This window comes from Aotus nancymaae, unplaced genomic scaffold, assembly GCF_030222135.1.
Source record: "Aotus nancymaae isolate 86718 unplaced genomic scaffold, 86718_ANA_hifiasm-v0.15.2.pri h1tg000002l, whole genome shotgun sequence".
In the NCBI taxonomy this organism is placed as follows: Eukaryota; Metazoa; Chordata; class Mammalia; order Primates; family Aotidae; genus Aotus; species Aotus nancymaae.
The window spans coordinates 31,669,447-31,695,821 of NW_026988413.1; the positions used below are offsets into that span (position 1 = coordinate 31,669,447).

At 35.6% G+C, this 26,375-nt stretch overlaps 1 long non-coding RNA gene and 1 pseudogene across 1 annotated transcript in view; both read right to left on the reverse strand.

The window, feature by feature from the left end:
• The window catches only part of LOC135273960 (uncharacterized), a 132,387-nt gene extending 107,821 nt beyond the window's left edge, over positions 1–24,566 (reverse strand). The window contains exons 1-2 of the long non-coding RNA XR_010341708.1: positions 24,491–24,566; positions 23,250–23,304 (exon numbers count right to left, since the gene is read on the reverse strand). This is a non-coding gene — a long non-coding RNA (uncharacterized LOC135273960). The remainder of the gene's footprint in view (positions 1–23,249; positions 23,305–24,490) is intronic.
• LOC105732049 (elongation factor 1-gamma-like) lies at positions 10,984–13,335 on the reverse strand (annotated as a pseudogene).
• Positions 24,567–26,375: the final 1,809 nt, after the last annotated feature.

A 26,375-nucleotide genomic window follows, 5' to 3' on the forward strand; every position in this document is an offset into this window, starting at 1 on the left:
TGCTAAATTTAGGGAATTTTAAATGTTTCTCACCACAAAGAAATGGTGTGTAAGTCATATGTTAATTAGCCCTATTTGATCATTCCACAATGTATGCATGTATTAAAACATCATACTGTACTCCACGAATATATACTATTATTTGTCTATTAAAAATAATTGTTAATTTAGGAAAAGAACAATACACTAAAACTTATAAAACTCAAAAGAGAAATAAAACTAAAACCAAAAATAAATGAAATGGAAAACGAATATATAATAAATAAAATCAAGAACATTACAATCATGACCCATAAAAAGACTAATAAAACGATGAACCTTTGGTAAGACTACTCAAAAAAGAAGAGGGAATACGTACATGGAAATGAGACATTACATATCCCACAAACATTAAAAAACAATATCAACTTTATGTCAGTAAGTTTGAAAATGTAAAGATATTGGAAAAATTCTTTTAAAAACTCAATATCCAAAATCTCAATAGGTCTTTATTTGAGAAAGTAAACAAATTCATAATATAAAATTTAAAAAATAACAAACAGGCCAGGCATGGTGGCTCACTCCTGTAATCCCAGCATTCTGGTAGGCGGAGGCAGGTGGATCACCTGAGATAAGGAGTTTGAGATCAGCCTGGCCAATATGGTGAAACCTCATCTCCACTAAAAATACAAAAATTAGCCAGGCATGGTGGCACATGCCTGTTGTTCCAGCTACTCGGGAGGCTGAGGCAGGAGAATAGCTTGAAGCTGAGAGGCAGAGGTTGCAGTGAGCCGAGATCATGCCACTGCACTCCAGCCTGGGTTAAAGAATGAGACTCCATCTCAAAAAAAAAAAAGAACAAATAGATCTTACGGTTTTGGATTTTCATGTATGCAATTATGTCATCTGGAAATAATGACAGATTTTTCTTCTCCATATCTAATACATGTAATTTATGGCATACTCCCCTGGCTTCCAGTATCATGTGGGGCTTGCTTCTAAAATTAATATTTTTTAGCAGACTTTTAAAATTTTTTTTAATTTTTCTATTTTTATCTTAGATTCTGGGGGTACATGTACAGGTTTGTTGCAAAGATATATTGCATGATGCTGAGGTTTGGGGAATGACTGAACCTGTCACCCAGGTAATGAGCATAGTACCCAATAGGTAGCTTTTCAGCCCTTTCCCTTCTACCTCTATTCCCCCTCTAGTAGTCCCCAGTGTCTATTATTCCCATTTTTATCCCCATGTGCATGTATCAGTGTTTAGCTCCCACTTATTAGTGAGAATATGATACATTTGGCTTTATGTGCCTGCATTAGTTCACTTAGGATAATGGCCTCTAGCTACATCAACATTCCTGCAAAGGACATGATTTTGTCATATGACTGCACAGTATTCCATGGTGTAGATGGACCATTTTCTTTATTCAATCCACCATCGATGGGTACCTGGGTTGAGTCCATATTTTTGCTATTATGAATTGTGATGAGCATATGAATGCACGTGTCCTTTTGGTATGGCAATTTATTTTCCTTTGGGGATTTACGAAGTAATGGGATTGTTGGGTTGAATGGCAGTTCAACCTTTAGATCTTTCAGAAATCTTCAAAAACAGTGGCTGAACTAACTTAACTTACATTCCTAACAACAATGTTCTCTTTTCTCCATAGTCCTACCAACATCTGCTATTTTTTGCCTTTTAAACAAATCCATCTGGCTGGTATGAGATGGTATCTCATTGCAGTGTTGATTTTAATTTCTCCGATCATTTGTGATAAGCATTTTTTTCACATTTGCTGGCACTTGTATGTCTCCTTATGAGATATGTCCATTCATGTCCTTTGCTCACTTTTTAATGGGGTTACTTGTTAATTGCTTGTTGATTTATTGCAGTTTCTTATAGATTCTGGATATTAAACCTTTGTAGGATGCATAGTTTAAGAATACATCTGTTAACTTCCTTGACAGTTTCTCTTACTATGCAGAATCTCTTCAGTTTAATTAGGTCTCACTTATCAATTTTTATTTGTATTGCAATTGCTTTTGAAGGTTAAGCCATAAATTATTTTTTTAACTTTTATTTTAAGTACAGGGGTACATGTGCAGGTTTATTACATAGGTAACCTTGTGTCATGGGGGTTTGTTGTACAGATTATTTCATCACCCAGGTATTAAGCCTAGTACTCATTAGTATTTTTCCTGAACTTCTCCCTCCTCCCACTCTCTAACCTCCAAAAGAGCCCAGTGTGTGTTGTTCCCCTCTACGTGTCCATAGGTTCTCATCATTTAGCTGCCACTTAAAAGTGAAAACATGTCATATTTTCCATTTTTTTGTGTTAGTTTTCTAAATATAATGGTCTCCAGCTCCATCTAGGCCCCTGCAAGGGAAATGATCTTGTTCTTTTTTCTGACTTAGCCATAATTCTTTGCCAAGGCCAATGTTGAGAAGGGCATTTCCTAGGTTTTCTTCTAGGATTTTTATAGTTTGAGGTCTTACATTTACATCTATAATCCACCTCTAAATAATTTTTGTATATGGTGATAAGTAGGCATCCAGTTTCAATCTTTTAATCTCAATCGTAGTTAGAGAGTCTTCAGTAAGACTGCTCAGAAAATATATGTCTCCTGAAGTTAGGTGGGGCATGATTGACTGGAAAATGTTATGGGCAGAGACAACAGACGGCTGTGCCAGTGGTGCAAAATGAGCAAAAGAAAGCTTACTGCCATGCGAGGCATTACTTACATCTGTTGTTTGCTTGTGGTAAAAACAAACAAACAAACAAACAAACAAACAAACAAAGGCATTAGTGTTTCCAGTGGATCTGTAGTGGAGAATGTGAGAGAAAACTCAACTGAAGCCATTGTAGATGCTATATAGGGAAAATAATGATAATGATAGTGAATTCTTACACCATGGTTCTATGGGATGGATAGAAGGATAGATAAGATCATTTGATAGGTATATAGATAGAAAGTTTCCTCTCAGCATATCAATGAAAATAGTTCTACTTATTAACATACCCATTTTCAGATAAAGAAAATGAAGCAAGAGATATTAAAGAAATTTGCAAGGTCACACAACTAATAAGCACTAGAACCAGGATTTGAACTGCAGAAGCCCAGTTCAGGTTTCTTAAGCACCACACTATGCTGGATAAACAGAGAAAGTTTACATAGACCACCAGAAAACCAGGAGATGGGTAGTAGGAAGGTAGAAGACTAGTCAGAGAACATTGCATTATCTGCATCACGAGAATCTATGAAAGTGAACATATTTGTCAGATTACTCTCTTATTCTAAGAAGGATTCACATTACTACTTGCAGTTCATCATAATTTGCAAATTTCTAGACTCTGTGTGTGTGTGTCCTCAGTTACAAAAAGGATTATATTTGGAAACTCAGGATGAATGAGAAAGAAGCCATGAGTTTGTGGTTCTGTTTTCCATCTCACAGTTTTTTCTTTGCCAGACCAATTAAATAAACAATATGAGTTTCGATTCTAAAAATAAAAAGCATGCATTTACAGTTGCCCAAATATGTTTTCATTTTCATACATAAAAGAAATACTACAAGGATTTAATTGTAACAAGATTTTGACGTTTGTGGCATAAATACGATAGGATAGTTAATGTTTGTGTACCTTCTCTAAACAAAGAAACAAACTAAAGGACCCAGCAGGCCAGTCTGAATGCTGTCCAGCAGCTGTCACGCTGGAAATTTGTCATATGGATTTCATAATAGCAGTAATTAGCTGGCAACTCTTGGATCCATCAGGCAAAAATGCTGCCATTCCTTGTAGAATTTGGTGGTACAGAGGAGAAATGCTGGGGAAATTAATGCAATCTTATGGAGGTGATAATTGTTAAAGAAAATAAAAGGATTAATAGCAGCTTGTAGTGTGAAATGTGCAATTTACTGCAAGAATCCATGAATGAGGGCCTAAAATATTACTTTCAAAGGGATAATACTGAAAGCCCTCAACAGCTGTCTTTACTTCATTCTACAAATATTTTAAACTTCAACGTTTGGCTAGTACAAGTGTTAGGCAGACAAAGACTGGCAGGATCCTGTTGGGAAATGATGCACAATGAAGTAGTTACTGAAATTAAGAGCAATGACATTAACCAACAAGGGTTCTCCAAACAGAAGATTTTCCAAATTCTCTTGGAATGTCAGCCAAAATATCATATATGTTACCTGAAATCTGCTCACTCTGCCTATTAACTATTGAATCTAAAATTTTTCACAGAAAGAGAATATTTTTAAAAGATGCATTTTCCTCTTTTCCCTGCCTCTGAAAAATAGTTCTAAAAGGAGATAATAAACACTATTTGAAATATGATTTGTTCCTCTACCATCAGGGTTTTAATAGATGAATTCTGTTTGCAGATTGATAAAATGGAAACAAAGTAATGGAACTCATTCATCCATCAATACCTAGCTCTCTTGTTCTCTCTTGTTTTTATATATCATAATGAGCAGTGACTTCAGCTTGGAACACTCTTTGATTTGAATCTCAGTTTAGACATTCCTTCCTCTAGAAATATTTTCTTGATTCTTCCAATCATTAGAAATTTATGAGATAATTTTTTGTTGTTATTTTGTTTTTATTTGTCCATAAAGTAAATTGGGGCTAATGTTGCCCCAATTTTCATTTTTTTTAACATTTATTTTAAGTTCAGTAGTACCTGAACAAGTCTGTTACATAGGTAAACGTGTGTCATAGGGGTTTGCTCTACAGATTATTTCATCACCCAGATATTAAGCTTAATACCCATTAGTTATTTTTTCTGATCTTCTCCCTCCTCCCACTCTACACCCTCTGATAGACCCCGTGTGTTGTTTCCGTCTATGTGTCCAGGTGTTCTTATCATTTAGCTCCCACTTATAAGTGAAAATTTGAAGTATTTGGTTTTCTGTTCCTGCATTAGCTTGCTAAGGATAGAACTTTTAATGCTTCCTAAAATGTAGGATTTGTGTAATGATACATCAGAAGACTATAAATGCTTAATATTCTTAATGTGCTTTTATTATATCCTGTATTTTTTCTCACACAGTACTTAGCACATGCTGTATTGGATGCGTTTATTTAATTTTTTCCTTCTCTCATCTTATAATTGCTGTGAAAGCAGATATCTGGCTTTATGGTTCACTGATCTATCCTTAGGGCTCACTGATATACAGTAAGCTCTCCATAAATATAGGAAAGAAAAAAATAAATACATTCAAATTGAGCATTTATAAAAGTTCACATAGTAAAGTTCTGATTCAGAAAAAAATTAAAATTTTGGACAGCATATAAAAATAAGAAGCCAACCAAAGCACCAAAAATCAGAGAAAGATGGCTTGCATAATCCAAGTGTTTAGAAGTTACTTTAAAAATGTGGAAAATAGCAATGAGTGTTAACAGTAGATAAAGAACATTCAGAAAGTTAATTCATAAGCAATATGAAAATTGTACTAGTTATTTTTCATAATTTTTAAAAAATATTAAATGAAGCCATCCATTTTGTAAAGGAAGTCAAAGACAGAAATACAGGAATCCAGAACAAAGACAGTGAGTGAGACAACAGAAGAAATAAGACATGATCTGTTAGAACTTGGGGAAGAAGTAGAAAGAAAGAAAAAAATGCAAAAATGAAGACAAAATTTGAAGAAATGCAAAGGAGAGCAGAAACATATAAAATTATATAATAGGGGGCACAGAGAGTAACAATTTAATTTTCAAACATGAAGAATGGAGATGAAGACACAAATAGGAACAATTAGAGAGACTGTAATAAATACAGAAGATGGGCAAAATAAGCCAGTATATGCCTAATTGGAGTCTTGAATAAATGAACAAATATTTATACAGTTCTTGAAAATTTTTATTTAATATACATACTAGAAGAACACACAGTCAGCTAGAGAAGTGACCCAGAATGTTAACACTGAGCTATATAGTCTAGTCAGGTTATTAGACTTTAACAATACAGAAGTAAGTAGAAGGAAAAAAAAGATACGGTAGGCTTCAAATTTCTCTGCAGCCATAGAAAATACCAGAATATCATTGAGCAATATCTAAAAGATAAATAAAAGAGAAAGTCTAAGCTCAGGCTGTATTAAAACCAGGATATAAAAGATGAAGCCACATTTTGTAGGACAGGCTGCCCTACAAGTACAATGTACAATAATTCTAGAAATATCGTCTCTATGAACATTCTTGAGGATCTATTTAAGAAACTGCCAAAGAAATCATGAAAAAAAAAAGTCAGTGAGACAGAAATAACCTAATTACGGAACTTCCACTAAAATGAAAATGGAAATTAAAGTGGTTTGAACCACACAATTGCAATTTCCATGGTTCCTTCTTTCCTCCTGCATCTTTGCATTTTCATCTGGAGTTTTTTCTGCTTGAAGACCCTTTCACGTTTTCTTTGGTGCTGTGTTACTGATTACAAATGTTCACAGTTATTTAACATCCCAAAACTTATATATTTCATTTTCATTCTCAATGAAATTTTTCACTCAATAAGGGATTTTTGATTAGCATTTTTTTTCTAGCAACAATTTACCTGCCAGTTATCACTGCCACTTTTTTTTTTTTTTTTTTTTCTGAGACAGAGTCTTACTCTGTCACCAGCCACCAGGCTGAAGTGCAATGGTGCGATCTCGGCTCACTGCATCTTGCCTCCTGGGTTCAAGCAATTCTCCTGCCTCAGCCTCCCAAGTAGCTGGGACTACAGGCGCGCATCACCATGCCCAGCTAATTTTTGTATTTTAGTAGAGACGGGTTTCACCATGTTGGCCAGGATGGTCTCGATCTCTTGACCTCGTGATCCACCCGCCTCGGCCTCCCAAAGTGCTGGGATTACAGGCGTAGGCCACCGCGCCCGGTCATCACTGCCACTTTTAAATTCATCTACTTTTGACATTTTCTTATATTTCTCTTAAATTTGTATTACCTCTCTTCTCTTAATAATTCTACTTACATATCTTAAACTCTTATTTTCTGTGTTGAAGTGTTCCTGTTCATTCTGGATATCTTCCTCTAACTAGTATATGATTAATAGTTCACAAATGCTACTCTCAACAGTGTCTAATGTACTGCTAAACCTTTACCACTTATTTTCAAATTTGACTATAATACTTTAGTCCTAAAATTTCAATATTTTATAGTTTTCAGTTCTCTGCCAGATTTTCTAGTTTATATTTTGTGTCCTTTAGCACAGTAAAATGGTTATTTTAGGGGTTTTGATAGCTCTAGTATCTGGAGCCTTGTAAATCTTTCCTGTTGTTTGTTTCTGTTGGGTTTTGTTCAGTTAGTCTATTCCCTTTATATGCCTGGATATCTTGGATACTTTTATGTTCTGGACTTCGTATTTGAAAAACTCGTTGTATAAATAATTTTACTTGACCTAAGATGGTGTCACTTTCCTCTAGAGATTATTTATCTTTTGTTTCTGCTAGAGTGCTATAAACATGGGATTACCTTTATCTACTTCCAGAAACTGAAATATTCAAAAGCTCACTCAGAGTTTGTGAAGGTCTTTATCTATCCATTTGACCTTTACTCTTGGGTTGTAGCTTCTTGGAAGCCCTCCTCAAAGCTAAGGGTATCCACCAGAGCCAAATTCCCCCTGCATACAGATTCTGCTCTTGTGATCTGTAATAGAATTAGAGTTGGATTCTTTTCTGATACACTTCACAACTAATAACTACAAGCAGAGGTTCAGTGATAAAAATAAAGAAGCTATTGAAGTACTGAAGAAAACTACGGAGAATTTATATATAAATTTACAGTGGAAGAGGATGATCTAACCATGGCTTGCCATTCAGTCCTCTCACAGAAAAGACTGATAATTTTCACCACATATGAAACTTTAAGAAAAACTTTTTTGCAGGTCAAAAAATACCATAAATAAATTCAAAGAGTAATCAAGAAAAAATACTTGTAATTCTGTGACAGACAAATGTACTCTTGCTAGAATTTATAAATCTCTAAAAATAAGAAAAAATGAAACATGGGCAAAGGTTATGGAAAGAAAAAAAATCAAGCAGTCCTTAAACATAAACAGATGCTCAAACTGACTAACAATAAAAAAACAGGAATTAAGCCTACTTCGAGGTACCATTTTATCTTACCACATTGGTAAAAACTGAAAAGTTCAAGAAAACACTCCATCAGTGAGGCTATGGGAAAACAGGTATCCTCATATACTGCTGATTGGAATAGATACTGGTGCAATTCTAATGAACAAATATTTGCCAATAACTACCAAAACTATATATTGTTGTATATATTTTATACAACAATATACTCACATACACTTGCATAGGTGAAAAATGATATACAGGTTGAATATCTTGAATAAAGAAATCTGAAGTGCTTAAAATTCTAAACTTTTTGAATGCCCGTGTGGGACTGGAAGTTTGCAGTTGTCCATTGTTGCCATTGTTCAACAGCAAGTATTCTGATGATGGTACTGAGAATGCTTTGTTACCCTGAACACCTTTTTCACTGTATGAATGGTATGTCATTTTTTTGCTGTTAAGTGCTTGTGTGTGAATAAGAGTAAGACAATGATTACTTATTGGTAGCATATAAATTCAGAGTCAGAGATAATGACCACCACAGATTGTCCACATAGGTGGCTGAGACAGTTGATGCCTTTGCTTACAGATGGTTCAGGATACACAAACTTTGTTTCGTGCACAAAATTATTTAAAATGTTGTATAAGATTATCTTCAGATTATATATACAAGGTGTGCATTAGACATAAATGAATCTGTGTGTATGCTTGGGTTCCCCAAGAACATTTCATTATGCATATGCAAATTTCCAAAATACAAAGTACAAAACACTTGTGGTCCCAGATAAGGTTCAGATAAGAACCAGACAAGGTATACTCATATAAGGTATACTCAACCTGTGTATGCACAAGCTTACTCACTGCAGTATATTGTCTGAGAGCAAAAGTTTACACTTGTAATATTGAAATGTGCACCAGTATGAGATAGATCAAGTAAATTATGGTTACTTTATGTGGACTCAGATCATTGTTTTTATTTTCATAGATACACCACAGGCCTAACATTTTTATTTTAATAAATATAATTATTGCATATAAAATTAAATGCTTAGTAACAATATATACTAAAATTAAAAACAGTAGCATAAATTAACACAAACTCTATAATTAAGTAAACAAAAACTTTTGGAAGTACTCCACTTTGACTTTGTGTATTTCTGTACAAACAAGAAGAAAAACGGCTTTGTCAAGAAAAGGAGAGAATGAGAAAGAAATTCTATTGGAATATATCATCCAACAATGTATTTTAAGAAAGCATATGAGTGGTGTGGTATATTTTATAAGCCTTTCAATAATAGAAAGTAACTGAATTGCCTTCAGAATTAAAGGACCAATTTGGTGGAAATAAAATTCTTAGATCAAAATCTTTTTCCTTCAAACTTCCAAAGAAAAGGCCTCTGCCAAACCCAAGTGTGAGGAGTCACTCAAGGTGGAAGCAAAAATATTAAGGGAAAAATATTAGAGAAAGTTATACAATAGTTTCAAACCCTTTTGGAAGGCCTAAAGGTTTTTTCTATAGTTCTTAGCTGAAGGCAGCCTTGTACCCTTAATTAAATAAATTAGAATAGAAACAAAGAAACATAAGGAGTTTACCTAACTAATTTGTTTGCTCATGTAGTCTTAACACTAACCTTTAAGTCAAATAGCCCTCTCAGAAAGAAGTCAACCAAAAAGATCATCCTCTAACAGTGTTTGCTTTAAGCATCAGAACCAGTCTTTTAATCTTTAACCTCTAGTAGTGTTGACTCAAGCCTTTGTCAATTAAACTTTACTAAATAAATGCATGTCTCACTAGCTGATGAAAGCCAGCAGTCGCAACTGTTTACAGCACTCTCCAAAAAGTCTGTAAGCTGCCAAGACACTCAGTCAAACTAACAAAGCATAATTATCTGTGTGTCAGTGTACTTTATTCATCCATCACTAAGTCAAAGTCTGCAAGACAGACCCCCACAAGTAGAAACCCTGACAGTAGCTACCAATGTAAAGCGACCCCAATACCCCAGACTAGACCAGGTTACATACATATACTTACACACACACACCCCTTGCATTTCACCTTTTGTTTCAATATCATATATATAATTATTTCAATAAAGAGTGTCTTCTCCACAAGACTGTGCCTCTTTGCCTCTTTTTCATGTAGGTCTGTGTCAGATATAGATTAAGTGTACAAACAAATGAATAAATGAGCAAATGCTCAAATCGAAAGAAATCCACAAAAAGCCTACATGTTTTTCTTTATTTTCTTCTGCTATTTATCATTAAAGCAAAGGTATCTAAGGAAAGGTACATTTTGCTCTGAAGTGAATACACTGCATAGTCTAAGCATATGCTTAAAGGGTTTTTTAATCCTATTTCGAATGTAGCACAAATTTGTCTAGGCAAGAAGCTTTTTACAGTCTGGTTGGGTTTTTTTTTGTTGTTTGCTTGTTTGTTTGTTTTTGATACAAGGTCTTGCCATGTCACCCAAGCTGGAGTGCAGTGACACAATCATGGCTCACCGCAGCCTCAATCTCCTGGGCTCAAGGAATTCTCCTCCCTTAGCCTCCCAAGTAGCTGGGACCACAGATCAGCATCACCATGCCCAGCTAATTACCCTATCTCTGCAGTCTGTATTATAGAACTTTTAAAAATATTTGGATTTCAAGTGTAATTATGTCCATTGCTGATGCCAAGATTCTGGGCAAAAATGTAAATAACAATAAATAACACAAAATGCTCCCTTTTGTGCCAGATACATTTCCAGGAGCTTTATTAAAAATAACCAATTAATTCCAAATTAATTATGTGATGTTACATTAATTTTATATTGATGACACACCTGAAACAAGCAGAGGTTAAAAAAGTTCACCAAAGTAAGGAAGCCATGTGAGAGAAGAGACTTTTTTTTTTTTTTAATGTTCAGTTTCCCTTAATGACCCCCATCTCCCTGAAGGGCAGGTGCAGGCAGCTTGGCAATGGCAAGATATGTTCACTTGAAGATCTTGCCCTGATTGAAGGCTTTGCCAACATGCTGGAAAGTCCCATCCCAGGAAAAGTACTCTTGAACCAGTGTCTGCGTCTCCTTGCTGCGGGATCCAGTTTCTACCATGTGTATAATTTGTAGTCCACCTGCCGAATTGGACTCAGTGGAAAGGTAAGCTCCTAGCCTCAGAAGATCCAGACACTAGAAATGGAACTGTTATTGTTGGTTCCAAAGAGGATGATATTAATGAAGGCATTCTTCCTCAGCTCGTCCAGTTGCTGGAACATTCCAGTGATGACACTGTAGCTCATGAAGGTCTGAGTGAGTTCTTCAGGGAAGCGATACTCTGAGTACCACAGGGACCAGCCATCCTTATCAAAGTGCTCCCAGAATGTGGCAGTGCCGCAGGGAGTGTGTCCTCATTGGAGTCCTTGCCACTTAAATTCATACAACATGGGCGGGTGCAGTGGCTCAAGCCAGTAATCCCAGCATTTTGGGAGGCTAAGGTGGGAGAATCACGAGGTCAGGAGTTTGAGACCATCCTGGCCAACATGGTGAAAACCTGTCTCTACTAAAAATACAGAAAATTAGCTGGGCGTGGTGGCAGGTGACTGTAATCCCAGCTACTCAGGAGGCTGAGGCAGGAGAATCGCTTGAACCTGGGAGGCAGAAGTTGCACTGAGCCTATATGGCACCACTGCACTCCAGCCTGGGCGACAGAGTGAGACTCTAAATAAATAAATAAATAAATAAATAAATAAATAATCCTCCAATACAAAGGTACTCTTGGGCAGGTGAGCAAAGGGGTCCTTGGCCTTGGGCTCAGCAGCCAGCACTTGCTTACATCCATCCATTTCCTCCTCAGGAGCAGGGGCAGCTGCCTTTTTGTCTTCCTTCTGCTCAGCCTGGGGCTTCTGCTTCTCTTCCTGTGAACCCTGCTTTTTCTGTATTTTGTCCTTTTTGGGGTGGCTCTTGGCAAACTTTTTAGCATCCAATTGGGCCATCTTCTCTCACAGTTTCACTTCCCCCAAGACAGCCTGGAACTGGGGCTGGTTAATGCAGGTGAGGAACCAGCAGTTATAATAAACATAATAAATATATATATATACACACACATATAAAATATATCATATTATTTTAATATTTTAAAGTAATTACAAAATATTGTATATGGTATTATATAGTATATAAATTTTATATAGGTATAATTTATATGATATATGATCATATATATTATAATAATGATATATATTATTTTATATATATAATAAAAACATATTACAAAATTGGGAAAGGCTTGATGGAAAGAAGGTTCTATGACCTGCTTATAGAGCCAAAACAGAGTGCAGACGACTGTGATGTCAGCCAGTCACTTGCTTGCCCACAGAGAAGTCCTTATCTTCAAGTGGGCGTCCAGCAGCCCCAAAATTCTCCTCACTTCTTCCTTTGCATTCTGAGTGGCCTGCTTGTTGCGGTACATGATGTCCATGATGGGGAACACCCAGGTACTGGCTGGGGGCACTATATCGCTATCAGCCAAGCTCACCCATTGTGCCACCTGGGCTGCTGCCTCTGGGGTACTTTCCCACAGCACCTCATTGCTCACATAGTAGGTAATGGCATTGCTCTCAAACACACAGAATCCATCTCAAATGCTGGAACCTTGCCAGCAGGAAATCTGCGGAGAAATTCAGGGGTGCGGTTGGTTTGGCCAAAGTGGAAGTGTGTTGGTGCCAATAGTACATGGACCTAAGCCCCGTTGTACTGAGCAGCAATGAGGGCCTTGAAGGCCCTCCAGTTTTCAGGATATGTGTACAGGATCCCAGCTGCCATGCTGATTCTGCAAAGAAAGGGAAGAGATGCTTTTTGATGTTTAAGATAGAAAGCATCTATATGTATTGAAAATACATATTCACATGCATAGAACAGACATGTAAAAGAAGCTCAGCAGAGGTTACTTCCTGAGAGGACTAGAGGACTTAGAATCTACAGTGAGAAGAGGACTAATATTTTACTATAAATGTTGGTCTTTGTACTATTTGAAAGGTTTACTATGTGCATATGCCACATTGTCAGTCAAAAGAAGAGACAGAGCAAATTCTACCTACCCTGAAATGTGTGTTTTGTTCCAGTTGGCAAGGCATGGCAAATAAAGGGAAGAAAGCTAAGGCCCAAATTGTCAATATCACAGTCTTGCAAATGGCCAGCCCTGTTTAGCAAAGAAAGCATTTCAGATAATTTATCAACATCGAAATATGTATTTTATAAATGTTGTATCTATGCCTTTGGAGAAAAATATATTACAAAACAAAGTGTAGCATGTATCATTTTATTTGAATTATTTTACATATTGATTCATTTTGGAAAACCCTTGTGAAATGTGCTTCTACATTTATGTGTATATGACTGTGTGTTAGTCATTTTATTAAAAGAATAATTGCACCATGCTTTTCTTATTCATGTATTGCTACTCAAAAGTATTTCTTTGAAAACAATACTGACTTTTTGATCCCCATAATTCAAGTCTTGTAATCATTCAACATCAAATAGGGAGCAAATCTCATCAGTTTCAAAGGTACACTGAGATTGTATGATGAGATATCATTCTAAGATACTGTTTCAGTTGTCAAATAAACACCTGTAAAGAGAACTAGTCTATTTATCTATTTCAAAAGGAGTTCTTTTAAAAAGGTGAAATCTGACAAACAAAACAAAAAATGACAAAAAACAAGACTTATAGTAGGATGGGCCACTGTTATTTTGCCTTCCGCTCAATCCTGCTCACAACAGAAATACTTGTTTGGCAAATGAGTAGATGGTGGTATTATTTACTTAAGTTGACTTCACAACATACTCAAGCAAGGATAGTTTGAGAATAAAAGGATGTATTATCCATTAGCCTCAGCAATCTAACACAGGAACAGAAAACCAAACACCGCATGTTCTCACTTGTAAGTGGGAGCTGAACAATTAGAACACATGGACACAGGGAGGGGAACAACACACACTGGGGCCGTGGAAGTTGAGCAGGGGAAGAAGAGCATTAGAAAAAGTAGCTAATGCATGCTGGGCTTTATACCTAGGTGATGGATTGATCTGTGCAGCAAACCATCATGGCACACATTTACCTATGTAACAAACCTGCACGTCCCGTACATGTACCCCAGAACAAAAAAAATTAAAATTTTTTAAAAATGCATTACCAAAAATGCATTACTATAATTACTCTATGACAACAGGAATGAGTTAAGACTGTCCCAAGCATATCAGATGGCTTTTGCCACACAGCATACTAACATTGGATTTAAATAACAGTATTTTTTAATGTCATAATTCTATGGGTCACTTAGGAGGAATTTGTGGCTTGGATCTGCTTGGCTGATTTTCTCTGGGCTCACAGAATTCAGGCCAGTTGGTGGCTGAATGATCTAAGATAGCTTCTGAATCATTCTAGGCTCACAGGTCTGGCAGTTGTCAGCAAATGTGCAGCCTGTCTTATTATACATGGGGCTGTCTTTTCCACATGATAGGCACAGCATTCTACAGGCAACGAAAGTTGAGACTAAGGCCTCTTAAAGCTTGGCTCATAATTCATACATCTTGTACCTTATCATTTTTACTAGATTTGATGTATTAAGGAAAGTTACAAGGTCAATCCCAGATTTAAAGAATGAAAAACTAGACTCCACCAATTGATGAGAGTTACTGAAAAGTGTTGTGACTATTTTTGTAATCTAAAACTCTAGGCATCCTAGAATATATGACCAGCCTGCATTTTCTGAAACTAGGAAAGCTAAAAGAAGTACAGCTTCTTTTCAAATACCACAAAACACAGCTATTCCACTGCCCTGTGACTTCAAATACAGGTCTTAGAATTATGAAAAAATCTTTGAAAGCCAGAACAGGACTCAAAATTCTAAAAAGACTGCGTAAAATGAACCTTCTGTGCTGTTAATAAAATAATCCTGTAAACCATCCTTAAGTCATCCGCATTTTCAAAATGCAGTAGGTACCTTTCAAGCCAGATATTTAAATCAGGCCTAGTTACTCACAATTCTGGTCAAACAAGGTTATTTGCCTGTTCTTGATCCTTTGCCCCTGCTCCCTCATGCTGCCTCTGAGGGCAAATACTCTCACAGCTAATGGATTCTTTTCTTTGGAAGAGATAAGTTGATCACAGTTGCAAAATTTTTGATCACAAATGGACTATTAATTGGCTCTCGTAGCTTTGTCCATTTTTTCCTAAGGAAATTAAAAGGAGTTCAGACGGAACTCAGAGCATCACTTAAATGGGAAGGATGTGCCAACCTAGGGGTCTTATGACATCACAAGTTCTTAGTTTCAGTGCTTTTAAGGTATTTTCATCTGCCTCCTTTGGCTCAAAATGTAAGCTGTCTACTAGTCCACATGGTAAACAGGTCTCACGTCCTCCTGTACCCAGTCAGCTCCCAATGGACCAAGTTTTAAGGGGAATATTCCTCCTTCCCTCCCTCCTTCCCCCTCCCTCCCTCCCTCTCTCCCTTCTCAGAAGGAGTTTCTCTCGTCACCCAGGCTGTAGTGCAATGGCACGATCTCAGATCACTGCAACCTCTGCCAACGAGTTTCAAGTGATTCTCCTACCTCAGCCTCCTGAGTAGCCAGGATTACAGGCAGTCAAAACCATGCCCAGCTAATTTTTGTATTTTTAGTAGAGACAGAGTTTCACCAAGTTGGCCAGGCTGGTCTCAAACTCCTGACCTCAGGTGATACACCTGCCTCGGCCTCCCAAAGTGCTGATATTACAGATGTGAGCCACCATGCCTGGGTCGAGTCTTTACTTTTAAAAGCTCCCCAGAGTATCTTGCTGAGCTATCAGGTTGGAGACACATAGATATTATCAAGTTTATAACTGAACCTAAATTCTTTACTTAATCTTTCTCCAAATGGCATTTAGGAACCTAAACAAATAAGCAAGAAAAAAACAAACAACCTCATCAAAAAGTGGGCAAAGGACATGAACAGACAATTTTCAACAAAAGATATATGAACAGCCAACAAACATATGAAGAACTGCTCAGCATCACTAATTATCAGGGAAATGCAAATTAAAACCAAAATGAGATACCACCTTATTCCTGCAAGAAAGGCCATAATTAAAAAATCAAAAGGTAATAGATGCTGGCACAGATGTGCTGAAAAGAAAGCACTTTTACACTGCTAGTGGGGATGTAAATTAGTACAATCACTATGGAAAACAGTATGGAAATTCCTTAAAGAACTAAAAGTAGAACTACCATTTGATCCAGCAATGCCACTACTGGGTATCTACCCAAAGAAAAAGAAGTAAGTCATTACATGAAAAAGCCACATACACAAGCATGTTTATAACAGCAAAATTTGCAATTGCAAAAATATAAAGCCAACCTAAATGCCCATCAACCAACAAATGGGTAAAGAAAATGTGGTATGTACACACCATGGAATACTACAGAGCCATAAAACAGAATGCAATAATGGCATTTGCAGCAACTTGCATGAAGCTGGAGGACATTATTCCAAGTGAAGTAACTCAGGAATGGAAAATCAAACATCATATGTTCTCACTTATAAGTGGGAGCTAAGCTATGCAGATGCAAAGGCTTTCAGTACTTGGGGGGAAGAGTGGGAGAGAATACAGTGGTAAAACTACACATTGGGTACAGTGAATATTGCTCAGGTGACGGGTGCACCAAAATCTCAGAAATCACCACAATAGAACTTATCCATATAACCAAAAACCACCTGTACCCCAAAAACTATTGAAATAAAATAAAGATAAAAAATTTTAAAAGAAAGAAAATATAATGTATAGATTATTTTCTAAGAAGAAAGAAATTCTTATTCTGGTTTCTCTGAAATACTTTTACTAGAAAAAAAAATTTCGTGTCACTGACTAAAGAAGTTCTTGTAGTCAAACACCTGCTTCCTGTAAATTAGAACAGTTTCTTAGGGATATAGCTGACAGATGCCACTTTTATGTGGTGAATCTTCAAAAGTGGTACATTATTCTCTTGAAAAGAAGGCTGAAACGTATAAAAATGAACAATAGCAACTACGGAATACATGCAAAAGAAAATTCCTGCTCAATTACACATAAATTATTGAGAAGCAAAATCTGTGCGAAGAGCAAGATCTGCTGTTGCTTTTTCTTTCCTTTGTGTACACCAAACACTGTTAAAGTAATAATGGCATTAATAACTATGATGATCAAATCCTCCACTAGGTGCCAGGCCTATCACTAAGCACTTTACTTGCATTCATCTATTAAATCCTCAAGAAACTATAAGTAGCAGTATCAGCCCCACTTTAAAGATAAAGAATCCAGAACGTAAAAGTGTTAAGTAACTTGTCCAAAGTCACACAGCTATTAAGTGACAACTGAGACTGGATCCAGGCTGCCATCTTCCAACGCCCATAAAGCTCAACCATTGCTACAACCTACCATGGAATATGATGACTGGGGTAGAGCAAAGGTGGGGAAGGTGACAGGATCTGAAAACATGTTTAAGGTTTCTCAACCTATGCTTAATAATAACCACAAATTTGACCTCCAACTTTGGATTCTCCCAAAACCAATCATTAATCCATAATGCAAGTGAGTATATAATATTCAAATATCTTTATGTTTAAATATTTGCTCCCACTTGAAAGTGAAGGAAACATCATGTTCCATAACTACATTCATTTTCAAATCCTTTATACTTCATATTATTAAGCTAAAGTGTGCATTTTGTTATATTTTTAGGGAGATTATAGTTGTTTTTGTTCCCATGTCCAATTCGGATCTGTCAATAAGATGAACATTTACTTGCTACTAAATCAATAAAAAGTAATAGTAATCAGGGGTTGTCAACCATGTGAACAAAAGTCACTAGCGAGACTTAACTGTTAAGTTCAATTGACTGGATCTCATTCAAGGGGGCAAAGAGGTAACAATGCAAGCCTTCCTCTCCTACATAACATTATATGAATCTTCCTGCAAGAAAAAGGACATTTCACCAATTTGCCAAGTATTTGAGGTTTTTTCACAACTAGTGTAGCAAAAGTTAGCTGTATATGCATTATCCTTAATTTAAAATGATTTTGTATGAATGTGATTTATGCCTTGATTGGCAGTAAATGGTGCAGATCATCTGAACATACTTTGCACTGTGATGTTCTGCTCAAATGGCTTTTCAAATTATTAGTGTACATATATATATAGCTCTTATCTTTCTTTGCTTCTGTTCTTATATATTTGTAAATGGGAATTTGTCTTTTTAAATTTCAACAGCAAATGCTTTAAGTTATTTTGTTATATATACATTGTTTCCAAGAAATAAAATATTTAAATATCTATCTTGATTTTCTCTTGAATATTAGACACAGAGTTTCTCTCCCATCATTTATATAAGATTTAGATTCAATTATAGTATTAAGAATTATCTAAATTTATTTTAGGTACAGTTTGGAAATCAAACAACCATTTTCTAGATACCATAAGATTGTCTTCTGATGCAATGCCACATTCTGGGTCCAGATATTTGATGGTATCCAGACAAAAGCAAAAATAATAGGGACTGTGCTGTTAATTTCATAACACCTCTAGAGTCATCGTTTTTAAGACCAAAAGGAAGTGGAAAGAGAGGTGCAGGACCAATTGTCTCAGTTATCATTGGTTTAGAAATCTGTGTCTATGTCTCAGTAAAGTAAAGTGGGAAGTTTCACTGTGAACGTGAACCCTACCTGAAATCCATTCATGCTAGCTATATCCGAAGAGAGGGTGAAACCAGAGGTGAGGATTTGCATGATAGGAATACTATATGGGTCCCAACAAAACTCATAGAGGATGTCATTTTGCTTCCAAATGCTATGTTTAAATCAGTTCCTAATGATTGTTAATAGAAAAAGATAAAAACATATCTTTTTCCTTCAAACAACTTGATGAAATCCCATATGAACATCCAAACAGAGTTTCAGGTGTGTTAGGAAGCCCACTTTAAGAAAATACATAAGAAGCAGATCTACGTTCAAGTCCATTTGGACCACAAGGCCTAAAAAGTTACTTTGTGGGGCTGAACTAAGACAACCTGTCTACATTAATCAAACTACATAAGAAATGGGCAAGAGTCTACTACGTGCTGTGTAAAGACAGACACTGACGATCAAAGCTAGGGAGTTTTAATGAGGAGACTTAATTAAGATACATATCATCTTCAGAAATATGAGTCTTTAATTTTCAGAAAATCACTGCCAATCTTACCACCATCCTGGGCAGCCTCCTGGAAGAAACCCAGTTGCTGTCCTTCTTTAAAGTTGGTGCCTCAAAGTGTGATCTATTCAATGTGTCCTATAGTAGAACTATGCCTCTGGTTCTCTGGACATTACAATTATTTTATTGCTACCTAAGTTTGTATTAACATTTTGGCAGTTACAGCATACTGTTGGCTGGCTTTGAACTTGCAATCAACTAAAACACCTGTCTTTTTTATGAACAGCCATTGAGCTAGGTTCCAATTTTGTGCTTCATCGGTTGATTTTTAATTTAAGTCCAAGTTTATTTAGTTCCCATTGAACAAATGATCAATGTCCACTTGCAGAAAAATTAGAAAATATGGCAAGATAAGCAAGATGAGCAAGCATAAAAATTAAGTATAAATCATCCCTCTATTCCAAACATTTGAAGGTAACCATTCTTGACATTTTGGTATACACTTTATCAATATGTTTTTATGTACATATATACAATGGCTGTTGGGTATTTAAGTGTATTTTTGTGTGCACATACACAAAATGTAATTATTTATATTCTTATGTACTTGTCATTTTCTGTAAATGCTATAAAAATATTATTTGCCTATATTTTCATTTAAAATTGCCTCAAGAATTTCATTTTTACATGTGTTATTATTTTATTTACTATGGCTGGGTAATAAACCACTTCAAAATGTAGTGACTTAACAACATTTATTCTGCTCATAATTCTGCAATTTTGCAGACACAACAATTTCTCTGTTTTACTTAAAACTAGCTGTAGTGGCTTAACGAGTGGAGGCTGGAATCAGTTGTGGTGAGATCCACTGTGTCTACACACTCCCCACCTTCTCTGTTCTCTAGTGGAATCCTAGTGCTTGTCTTGTAGCCTTAGAAAAATAAAAATTAAAAAATAGAATGGAGGCTAAAATCTTCTGAAATCTCATTCTCTCATATGACTAGCAGATGCTAGCTGTTGGCAGGAACTTAAGCTGGGGATGTCTGTTACAACACCTATTTGTGACCTTGCCATATCACGTGGGTCTTCTCACAACATGGTACCTGGGTTTCAAAGGAGAAATATCCCAAAAAAGAGAGAGCCCAGTGGAAATCATATTGCCTTTTATAACCTAGTTTTAAAATAACCCAATGTCACTTTCATTATATTCTCTTCATTGAGGGAGTCACAAAGTCTTGCCTAGGTTCAAGGGTAAGAAAAATAGACTCAAACTCTAAATGGGAGTGTGGTAAGGTTGAGAATGAGTATATGAGACCGGAAATATTGTGATGGCTAGTTTTGGAAAATACTGTCACTGCAGCTTTAACTCATTTATGCTACTTAATATTGTTTAAAATTTTCACCATTTGAAAAAAATACTGCAAAAAGTCTCTACATTTCTGATTATTAGTGCAATTATTTCCTTGGGATACATTCCTAATACAGTGATTACTCGGTCAAAATTTATACACATTTTTAAGGCTTTTGACAGATATTGGCAAATTGTCATTCAGAAACAATGGAAATTCGGACCCCAGTCATGAGTCAATGAACAGAAAAGCCCATTTCTCAGCTACCATTTAAACACTAGCTATTATTAGACTTGTTAATGTTAGCCAGTACTATCTTATTGTTATTTACTTTTTAATTTTTCAGTACTAGTTTGAATTCTTGCAATTCAAATTAGTTTCTTTCAGTACTAATTTGAATATTTGTGTTTGTCTATTAGTAATTTGTATTTCTTCTTTAGAAGTTATTTTCAATTTCCTACAATTATGTAATCTCTGAGACATCTTTATCTTTGAACATATCTTATGGCTAGAACTCCTAAGTATTTTATAATTTAGATTATTATTATTAATTAGCTATCTTTTTCATAGTAGGTTATGTTTGTTTCTTGATAATGCATAGGAAAACTATTATTTTTAACAATTATTTCTTATCCAGCCCCTTACTGAATTATTTCAAATCAAACTGTTTTCATTTTGAATTCTGTGTGTCTTATATAGGTAATCAAATTATCTGCACCATATATATTAATAACATTATATTTAGTTTCCCAGTATATAATTTATAAATTATGTTAGAATGTTCCAATATACATTTTAGTCAGAATATCTAAAGCAATGCTAAATAATAATGAAGATAATATACTTCTACTTTCTTTTTTTAATGCATGAGTTGATGAGAATGCAACTAGAATTTCACCTGTGCAAAATAAAAATTCTTATTGTGTTCATTTCCTTCTGTTCTTTGTCATTTTTTCTTCTATTCCAGATTATTTACCATAAACGACATTTTAATTTTTTTGATGTATAATTCACAAACCATATCATTCTCTTTTGAAGTACACAGTTAAATGGTTTTAGAATAGTTTGGCACAAAAGTACTTATGTTTTTTCCCATTAAGAGTGAAACTGTGAGTCCATTAAGACTCTTTTTCCTTATAAATTACTCAGTCTCAGGTATATCTTAATTAGCAGTGTGAAAACAGACTAATACAGTCTCTAAAATTGGAAATATTGGACTGAATTACATGAGAAAATATTTATATGAAATGTCTAGAATAGACATTTAATGGCAAAAACCGTAATTACTCTTGCACCAACCTAACATATTGACAAAGTTGTACAACTTTCACCATTATCTACTTCCAAGATATTTTTGTTACTCCAAAAAGAAACCGTTAATTGGTAGTCACCTCCCATTCCCCACATCCCTCACCCCTTGGCAATCTGTAATTTATTTACTGTCTGTATGGATTTGTCTATTTGAGTGTCTGCGGCTTTTCAAGGTGCATAGTACAAGCTATCAGTGGATCTACTATTCTAGGGTCTGGAGGACCGTGGCTCTCCCCTCACAGCTCCACTAGGCAGTGCCCCAGTGGGGATTCTGTGGGGGCTTCAACCCACATTTCCTTTCAGTACTGCTCTAGCAGATATTCTCCATGAGTGCCCTGCCCTTGCAGCAAACTTATTCCTAGACATTCAATTGTTTCCATACATCCTCTGAAATCTAGGCAGAGGTTCCCAAACCTCAATTCTTGACTTCTGTGCATGTGCAGGCTCAACACCACATGGAAGCTGCCAAGGCTTAGGGCTTGCACCCTGTGAAGCCACAGCCTGAGCTATGCCTTCACTCCGTTTAGCCATGGCTAGAATGGCTGGGACAAAGGGCAACAAGTCCCTAGGCTGCACATAGCAGGGGGAGCCCTGGGCCCAGCCCAGGAAACCAATTCTCCCTCCTAGGCCTTTGAGCCTGTGATGGGAGGGGCTGCTGCAAAGGTCTCTAACATGCTCTTTGAGGAGACATTTTTCCCCTTATCTTAGTGATTAACATGTGGCTCCCCATTACTTATGCAAATTTCTATAGGAAGCTTGAATTTCTCCTCAGAAAATGGGTTTTTATTTTCTGTCATATCATCAGGCCACAAACTTTCCAAACTTTCATGCTCTGTTTCCCTTTTAAAATTGAATGTTTTTAACAGCACCCAAGTAACCTTTTGAATGCTTTGCTGCTTAAAAATTCCTTCCACCAGATACCCTAAATCATCTGTCTCGAGTTCAAAGTTCTACAAATCTCTAAGGCAGGGGCAAAATACCATCAATCTCTTTGCTAAAGCATATCAAGAGTCACCTTTACTCCAGTTCCCAACAAATTCCTCATCTCCATCTGAGAACACCTTAGCCTGCATTTCATTGTCTATACCATTATCAGCATTTTGTTCAAGCCATTGAACAAGTCCCTAGGAGTTTCCAAACTTTCCTACATTTTCCTGTCTTCTTATGAGTCATACAAACTGTTCCAAACTCTTCCCGTTACCCAGTTACAAAGTTGCTTCCATATTTTTGGGTATCTTCACAGCAGTTCCCCACTACCTGGTGCCAATTTACTATATTAGATTATTTTCACACTGCTGATTAAGACATAGCTGAGACTGGGTAATTTATAAAGAAGAAGAGGTTTAATGGACTCACAGTTCCACATGGCTGGGGAGGTCTCACAATCACGGCAGAAGGTGAAAGGCACATCCTACATGGTGGCAGGCAAGAGAGAATGAGAGCTAAGCTAAAGAGAAAACCCCTTATAAAACCACCAGATTTCATGAGACTTCTTCACTACCGTGAAAACAGTATGGAAGAAACTGCCCCATGAAAACAGTATGGAATAATCTCTCCAGTGAAAGATTCAATCATCTCCCACTGGGTCCCTCTCACAACACATGGGAATTATGGGAGCTACAATTCAAGATGAGATTTGGGTAGAGACAACCAAACCATATCAGAGACTTTTCTGAATTCTGATTCTATTCAGATCATATGACTAGGTGAATGTTGATCAGTTTTATAAGTATGCCTCTATGTCTTAAGTTACTAATATATTTTAAACACAAAAGTACCAATTATTTGCTCAACTTCTATGTAGGAATCATTTGTTATATTTGCATAACAAGTTTAAAATTTGCTCATTTCTAGAACCATGTTGCCTGCATGTCTCTATTTTGACTGTAAGTATGCACTGAAAGACTAAGTGATTAGCTAAACACATGATACAGTGTCTCTGCTATGCCAACCAAAACCTTGCCAAATGACAAAACTAGAGGTTTTTGGCAAAGTTTATTCTAAGTCACTAAATATGAACTCATATTAATCAATGTACCCTTCTCTGTATGGGAATAAATCATCCTTTCATATGCAATACAGACTCTTTCACTAGTATTAACCGCAGAACTACTGACTCACAGTTTTCAGAACAAAGCGTTTTTAGAACTAAAATCATTCAAGTTTTTCCCTTAATCTAAACTCTGTAATCTTTCCTTTTTTCATAGTATCTAAAAAATCACAGACAATGTGGCAACTGCTAACTCTCAACTTTCATGTCTGCTTTGTAAACACTACAGCCTGGCTGGAGAAACAATGAAAAGGAGAATAGTATGATTGATATTCATCTATCAAGTTGCTGGTCATAGTTTATGGAAATGTTCATATTGAATTTTATTATAATTAATAATCCAATTTAGCTTTCTTCTCCTAATTTGATTGCTAAAAATTATCATGAAAAAAAGAGTCATGAACTAATAACATGTTAGGCAAAAATTCCATTAGTATCTACATGGGAATTTATAATTAACGTGGTCATAGGATCATAAACATTTGTGAAATCTTGTTGATGGCATGCATATGCAAATGTGCAAATATGTAAACAAGGACACCTTTACCTGATGTGAAGTTCATGAATGTTTCATGGATTCTTGAGTGACAGAAGCTTTCAGAAACAGTGTTTTCTGATTTCCACTGCCTGCAAACAGGACACACTGGTAACAATTCATTGAAAGCTTTATCTTTTACCATCTAATTAATGGGAAATAAATATAAATCTGAGTATATTCAACCACTGAAGAAAGTTAAAAAGACACTAACTACTAAAGAGAAAATAAAAATTGTAATAGCTTATATAAGACCCACTTTGTTGGGCTCAGATAGCTGGGAAACCTGAGCCATACATTATGGCAGAAGCAACTGATTTACTAATTAGATAAAAAGTGAACTGGTGAGATATATCATTTAGCCAACAAATTATACTTCAATTTAGCATAAAATATAAGGAAATAACATGTATGTAATAAATATTGAGAAACAAGAAAAACAGACATGAAAATTACAACACAAGAAAGGAAGGAATAGAATAAAGAGATGGCAATGTTAAAGAATTAGATGGAAAATTATACTTATAAGAAATGTAAAACAGTGCTAGAAAATGGAGGGGTAATGGTAACATTGTATAAAGTTAAACACTTTTTTAATGTTTAAGAAAAGTGAGGTAGGGGCCAGGTGTGGTGGCTCACACCTGTAACCCCAGCACTTTGGGAGGCCGAGGCAGGCGGATCACGAGGTCAGGAGATCAAAACCATCCTGGTTAACACAGGGAAACCCCCTCTCTACTAAAAATACAAAAAATTAGCCAGCATGGTGGCACCGCCTGTAGTCCCAGCTACTCTCTTGAATCTGAGAGGTGGAGGTTGCAGTAAGCCGAGATCCTGCCACTGCACTCCAGCCTGGACAACAGTGTAAGACTCCATCTCAAAAAAAAAAAAAAAGAAAAGAAAAGAAAAGAAAAATGAGGTATATAAAATGCAGCAAACAATAAAAGAGGAGAAAATATGACAAATAGAAAATACAAAATAAGACCAAAGATATGGGAGAGATTTAATATTTTACATGACAGAAATCTTGAAAACAAAGCAACAGAAAAGGAAAATGATATATATTCATGTTATTTTCCAACATAATTTTGCATTTTGATTTTTAAAGTACGTTTTAAAATAACAGTTTCTTAAAATACAAATAAGATGTAGAAAATATGAAATATTTTGTGCCTTTTTAGCAAAAATGTAATATCTAAGAATAAGTGAAAAACTTACAGAATAAATATCACAAAATTATACTGAATGTCTAAAACAAATGGAAAGCATTTCATGTTCTGAGATGCAAAAATACGATATTATAAAGTTCTTTTCACAATAATGCCATTCTTATAAATAACCCTCAGGATTCTTTGTAAAACTTGATAAAATGGTAGCAATTTTTGAAAGAATAATATAATAGAACAATATAATAACATAATATAAATGGAAGAAAAGAACAAAGACAATTTTGAAAACTACATCAAATGATTACAATCTTAAATTTCCAGGTATTATAAGATCATAATAAACCACGTAGAACATGCATGTAAGAAAATATTAATGGAACAGAATAGAATGACCAGAAGCAGATTTATTTAGTGTTTGCTAAAAGTGGTATTTCTAATTCTCAGTATAAGATTGGATGATTAAACAACTCTTTTTGTAACAGCTGCTCAAATCATTAGAAAAATGATTAACTTTCTTATTCTATTCAGAGAAACAAATTCTAGAGATTTTCCAATGAACTAAAAATACCAAAAAAGTCTAGGCAGTTCATGCAGAGGGAATTTAATATAGGAAATTAGTTTTTCCAATAATGCAATAGCTAAAAGCCAAAAGGGTGATACAAAATGTAGCAGCACAAGAAAGCTGTTATTACTCTCTTGTGATTGATGAATAAAGAGTGGTAGTCTTATCA